Source organism: Pelodiscus sinensis, chromosome 2, assembly GCF_049634645.1.
Source record: "Pelodiscus sinensis isolate JC-2024 chromosome 2, ASM4963464v1, whole genome shotgun sequence".
Taxonomy (NCBI): domain Eukaryota; kingdom Metazoa; phylum Chordata; order Testudines; family Trionychidae; genus Pelodiscus; species Pelodiscus sinensis.
The window spans coordinates 144,033,119-144,040,071 of NC_134712.1; positions in this window are offsets into that span (position 1 = coordinate 144,033,119).

Consider the following 6,953-nt stretch of genomic DNA (forward strand, 5'->3'; position numbering starts at 1 on the left):
GTTCTGCAGAAAAGGACCTGGGGGTTACAGTGGATGAGAAGCTAGATATGAGTCAACAGTGTGCCCTTGTAGCCAAGAAGGCTAATGGCATATTAGGATGCATTAAGAGGAGCATTGCCAGCAGATCCAGAGATGTCATTATCCCCCTTTATTCGGCTTTGGTGAGGCCACATCTGGAGTACTGTGTCCAGTTCTGGGCCCCCCACTACAAAAAGGATGCGGACGCATTGGAGAGGGTCCAGCGGAGGGCAACCAAAATGATTAGGGGTCTGGAGCATATGACCTACGAGGAGAGGCTGAGGGACTTGGGTCTGTTTAGTCTGCAGAAGCGAAGAGTGAGGGGGGACTTGATAGCAGCCTTCAACTTCCTGAAGGGAGGTTCCAAAGAGGATGGAGAGAGGCTGTTCTCAGTAGTGACAGATGGCAGAACAAGGAGCAATGGTCTCAAGTTGTGGTGGGAGAGGTCCAGATTGGATATTAGGAAAAACTATTTTACTAGGAGGGTAGTGAAGCATTGGAATGGGTTACCTAGGGAAGTAGTGGAGTCTCCATCCCTAGAGGTGTTTAAGTCTCGGCTTGACAAAGCCCTGGCCAGGTTGATTTAGATGGGATTGGTCCTGCCTAGAGCGGAGGGCTGGACTTGACGACCTTCTGAGGTCTCTTCCAGTTCTGATTCTATGATAAGGGGATGGTTGGATGAAATAACATGATCTTGGTAACTAATTGACCATTCATTTCCAGTTGGAAATAGGTCAATGGAGGGATGATAGGAGTTGCTATAGGGAACTTTCTGGGTGTCTGGCTGGTGAGTCTTGCCCACATGCTCAGGGTTTAGCTGATCGCCATATTTGGGGTCAGGAAGGAATTTTCCTCCAGGGTAGATTGGCAGAGGCCCTGGAGGTTTTTCGCCTTCCTCTGTAGCATTGGGCACAGATCACAGCTGAAGGACTCTCTGCATGTTGGGGCCTTCAAAGTATTGGAAGGCTTCAATATCTGAGACATAGGTGAGAGGATTATTCTAAGAGGGGTGGGCGAGATTCTGTGGCCTGCACTGTGCAGGGGGTCAGACTAGATGATCATAATGGTCCCTTCTGACCTTAAAGTCTATGAGTCTATGATGCCAGATCATCGCATCCCTAAACAGCTCTTCTATGGTGAGCTGTTTCAAGGGAAGCGATCGCACGGGGGACAAAAGAAGCGATACAAAGATACGCTTAAAGCCTCTCTCAAGTCCCTGGATATTGACACCACCTCCTGGGAGACCCTGGCACAAGACCGATCAACATGGCACACGCTGATCTACCAAGGCTGTCAAACATCTGAAGCCAGAAGGACAACCATAGCACAAGAGAAGCGAGCACTCCGTAAAGCCAGAGTTGCAAAAGCTGCAACAGTGGTGCCCACACATGTCTGCCCGACCTGTGGTAGAACATTCCGTGCCCGTATCGGCCTTATCAGCCATTTGCGGACACACCATGAACAGTCCATAACCCGTTAGATGTCAAGGTCCTCTTCGAATACGATGGACGAACAACAACAACAAGATTTGACAGATCAGCAGATACGGGGTTGGAATGGAATTTTCCTCCAGGTCAGACTTGCAGAGACCTTGAGGGTTCCCCCCTGCCCTTTCTCTGCATCCTGGGTGTGGATTGTCTGCTGGGATCATGTGGCCTTTGCTCACCTGATCAATTCCCTGTCTTTGCAGGGATCTTGGACACTGGTGGTGTCTTGGTCTCAGTTCTCTGGAACAGTTAAGCCTCGAGAGAAATAGAATGTTTTAATTTTACCTAGGAGATCAGATTATTTGAGCTAATAGTCCCTTTCAGGCCTTAAAAATCTATGAAGCTTAAAGAAATGCACAGTTAAGGCACCCACTCTTAATTGAGCCCCACCACAAAAAAAGATCCACAATAGAAAAACAAACAAAAGTAATCCAACCACTAGCAAGAGTTTCTTTGCCTCTAAAATTAAGACCTAAAGCAAAGACTCCACAAAAGTCTCCTGAAGACCTTGGAGTTGAAGGCCAGAAGGGACCACCAGATCATCTAGTCTGGTCTATTGCAAAGCAGAGGCCACCCACACCACACACCCACCAAATCCAATAATCCAAAATTGGATCAAAGAAGACTAGACTATTTTGTGCCAGCAACGGAGAATAGGAGGCATCATAGGTGCCAACTCAGTGGGGTGCTCCACGGCTGGAACACCCACAGAGAAAATTTACTAGGTGTTCAGCACAACACTCCCCCCGTCCCACCCTGCCCCCAATGCCTCTCACCCTCCAGTGGCCCCACTGATCAAACTACCCCTCCTCCCTTCCAGTGCCTCTTACATGCCACAACAGCTGTTTTGTTATGTGCAAGAGGCTCCAGAAAGGAAATGGAGGAGTGGAGACAGGGTGTGCTCAGGGAAAGGGGTGGGGAGAGGTAGGATGGGAAGAGGCAGAAAGGAGTTTGGGGAAGGGCTGTGGTGAGGGTGGGTGTGTGCAGAACAGGGGCTTAGAGGAAGGGGTGGCGTGTGAGCAGGCCTGGTGCAGAGATGAGGGTTGAGCACCCCTGCCTAGAGGGGAACTCAGCACCTCTGGGAGGGCCTGAGGCCTTTGCAATAGCAGAGAATGTATTAAGATATCCCCCTGGTGAAAGCCAAAGATAGATAAGGAGTTGGGAATCCATTTAACTTTATCTTATATTGTTGATCTAATTTCTTTAATGTACATCTAAAATATGCAACTCCTTGACCTTCTCCTCTGCTAGAACCTTGGCCAAAACTCTAGCTATCTATTATGCCTAAATTACTGCGATTCTCATTTGACTGGAACCTCTCTTCTTCCAATTACAGCCTTCATTCCATTCAAAGTTATGCATCTAAATTAATATTCCACTGCATTCCTAGTCTCCTAATCTTTCCTGTGTGACCCCTTTACTCATTCAGTTTCATTGGTTGTTGATGTATCTAAGGATTTATTTAACAATTAAATTAAAAGTTTGTGTTTTAAGTTTCTTCCCACCATTGGATCACCTCATTCAACAAGAACCAATTGGGCAGGATCAAAGTAAAGGCCAGATCCTTAGATCCCTTTGAGCGCTGTGTTTAGTTCTGAGTCCCTTGATACTGGAAAATTGTTAACAAAATAGATAAAATTTAGAGAAGAACAAGAAAAATTATTAAAGACATGGAATGTGAAGGGGTTTAGTCCTTCACTGTATCCAAGGGGCTGTTGTGATGTCATGGCCTTCTAAAAGCCCAGTTTCCAGGCTCTCTGGGTCTCTGAGGACTACTCCTTCGCCCTACCTACTACACTTGAACCACTTTAATCTGGCAACCCTGGGAAATGGGCTATTCCAGAATAAAGATTTTGTCAGGCTGGGGCGGGGAGCTAGGCAGTTTGGGCATGAGGGAGTGAGGTTGGGGTGCTTATCTGGTGCCCTGCTCTCAGGGACACAAGTGGCTCTGCATCTGCCATTGCTCCCAGATACTACTCCCTGCAGCTATGGGAGTGGCATGGAAAAGCCTCAGGGGAAGCAGCTATGCACGCTGTAGTTCCCCCACCTGGGGAGTAGAGGGAGTAGCAGAGCACAGAGCCACTTCTTCCTCTGTACCACAGGTGTTCCTGGATTAGGGACACACAGGGTACGGAGGTTCCAGACCTGACTAAATGTGGGCTTCCAGCTGTCCAGCCATCTCCTTCCCACCTTGGAGAGTCAGACCTCTAGATCTGTTCCATGGGCAGTTCCTTGCCATGGTCTCAAGGAGGTTCCATGAGTCATAACTGGCCTTTAGCATGCTCCCTTCTCTGCTTGAGAATGCAGTCTTTTATCCAAATGTTGCATTACTTGGTAACAGCTGGGGGAAGTAATCGTACTGGCCATTAACCCCTTCATGGCTCTGGCAGTGTGGGGTTCATGCACTTTATCAAACACACTCATGAGGAAACCTTAATAGAATGATATCTGTATAGTTTGCCTTAGGGAACTCTGAGGACTGAATACAAGGTTGTGAAAGCTGTAAGGATTAAGTTGTTTATCTTAATCCAGAGTTGACAGATAGCAGGATTTAGTTAAGCCTTATGGATAAAATAGAATGAAACATTAGTTGGAGGATCAAAACAATGTCCTAAAAATGAGATTTATGAGCAATTATCACAGTGTATGATGGAAGTAGTGGCATCCTTCTGATATGAAACATTAAAAACTAAACCAGACACAGAACATCAAACAAAATAACCTGAATTTGTATTTTCAGGCACATTACTTACAAATCTCACATGCTAAACATGCACTGGGACATGTAATTGTTGTGTTCTTTTTCTTTCAATCAAAAATATAACCACTGCAGTATTTTTAAAAGATATTATACCAAGAGTAAGATGTCTAGAATATGAGAGCAAAGTCTTTCTAATGTGCTAGCTATACCTGTAAAATATTTTGTACCTAAGACTATTTGAAAGACCCAAGCAAAAAAGACAGTTTGACAAAACAGCATCTACAATGGAAAGAACAGTTGGAGGGAGGAAGGAAGAGGGGGAGGTTGTGTGTGTGCGTGCGCACGTGCTGAGTACCAAAATAAAACATGCTAAATATATGCTGTCTGATACACTGCAATGTAAATACTCGGGAAATAAAGGTTTACCTTTTATGCTATGCTTGAAATTTATTGTTTACATTATTTTGAATATATAAAGAAGTTGGCCCAGTGGGACATATACTCTAGCCAAACTGCAAAGCATAGGAAATAGAACCCTAAATCTTTTGCGTTCCCTATCATTTGTTTCCTTTGTAGGCCAACTTCATGAGTTACATAATCGGGGGGCTGCTAAATTTGTCATTTTATTTTATGTGAGTTTTCTGTATTAAGTGAGCTTTCAGTTAGTTTTTGCTTTTGCTAAAACAAAAACAGAAGCAAAACATTAACTCTACAAATATGGCTTTTCAAAATTTCCCTATGAATTTTTGAAGTGAAATGTCATTATCAAAAATTTGTTCAACCAGAAACTTCAAAATTTGCCTTTTTAGGTTGTTTGGTGCAGAGAGAGGAAGGTGATTGGAGACTCAGATAGAAATATGGAATATTAAATCAGCACTAATCACAGTTCTATGGTTTAAATGGCGTCTAAAACATACTTAAAATTAACACACACAAGTTTTCTTTAGTGTGGGGTTAAGGTTGCAAGCATTCACTACTGCCCTGTGCCCTTCCAGAATGTGAGAGTTTAATTCTCAGCAATATTAGAAAAACCAGGAAATGCAAAGTTCTCATGAAACAGAGCTATGTATCTTAACTTTGGTAACATCACAGTATCTGACCCTCTCTTACCCCACCATTTGGAATTAATCTCCTCCACAGCAGACGAATTGCTACTGCCACCTTTCCAGCTCCTGCAAATCACAGGGCAAGTACAGGGACCTGGAAAGTATAATTCTGCCAGTTCTTCATCTCCCTTGTTGACAACACACTATCCTCCACTAGTGAAAACAAATTAGCAATTCTCTCTGGAGCCCTTTCCAGTTCTGTCCGACTGACTTGCCTGCCATTTATCTGGTTTCTTAGATATCCCTTTGAGCAATTGATTTGCTGTATACTGATTTGTCAGCTTCTCACTTACATTTTCCGTTTAATGCATTATTTCAAGGCCCATTTGTTTTCTGCTTAATTAAATGTCTTGCCTCTGAATAGATTTAATGATTAGTTCTTTGCTCAATTGATTTTCTGTGTATTTAGTTAATTCATAGCTCTAATTTTTCTTCTTCATTAATTGTTCCCCTGTTCATATGATTTATCCTTCCGCCAAATATTGAGTCTTTGTGGATTTTATTTTTTTAACTCCTATCGTGACTATTGAGGTACTCTTCTGTTGACTGCCTCATCTGCATCTAACTTTTGCGCAAGAACCTGTAAACCTCATTTTTTGAGGAATAAGAGTTCTTGTGCTAAAGGGTTTTTTTTTGCGCAAAATGGACCCATCTACACTGCTTTTTTTTACATAAAAACCTCTTCCGCAAAAAGCATCGGAAGAGACTATGCAAATGAAGTGTGAGAAGTTGCTAATGAGCATTTCATTTGCATTGCCTCTTCCGCAAAAAAGAGGCAGTGTAGACATAGCCAGAGGTAAAAACCCCTTTTGCACAAGAACCCTTATTCCTCAAAAAATGAGGTTTACAGGTTCTTGTGCAAAGGGGGAGGGGGGGTCTCATCACAATGTCAGTGGAGATGAAATGGGCCACCCTGTCAGCTGTGTCAAGTGCTGATTTGAGGGCCATCTTAGTCATTGGTTGACCCTGGTTAATAATGGCCTGGAATTAGCCTTTGTAGGAGTCTGGGAGTTGCTCAATAAAGGAAATGAGTTTTAACTGATTGATGTAATCGTATTTTGCCCTTAAGGCTTAATAGTGGGCCGCTCTCATATGGAGTTGTTGAGCTCTAGAGATCACTGCATCTATAATGACTGTGTGGTGGGGCAGCTGCCCCACTCCAGCAAGCGAGGGGGTAAGAGCAGGCCAGAGGGCACCTAATTAAACACCCTCCAATCATGGCTCTCCTTATAAGGAGCTGGTCATTGGAGCAGAGGACAACTGGGTCCTTACCAGCAAAGGGGAAGGACTGGCTCTCTGGGAAAAGCACTTTAGGTTGAGCAGTGCTAGGCAGGCTCAGGGGAGCTGGAGAAAAGCTGTGGACCTTGATACAAGGTCTCAGAAGGTGCAAGGGTCATGAGGAGGTGTCCTAGAGAGCATGAGCTGTTAAGGGAGAGTGAAGGAAGGCAGACCTTGTCACTAAGGAGTGGCACTGAGGCAAGGGGCAAGATCTTGGGGCTGCAGATGGAGATGATGGCAGATGAATTGAGGGAGGACTGCTGATACCTCCAGGAGGGGGCAGAACAGAATGGTGCGCACTGCAAGAAGGCAGTGTTCTGAAGAGGATGCTGTAGTTTAGGGAGCAACATGGATCTGTGGAGA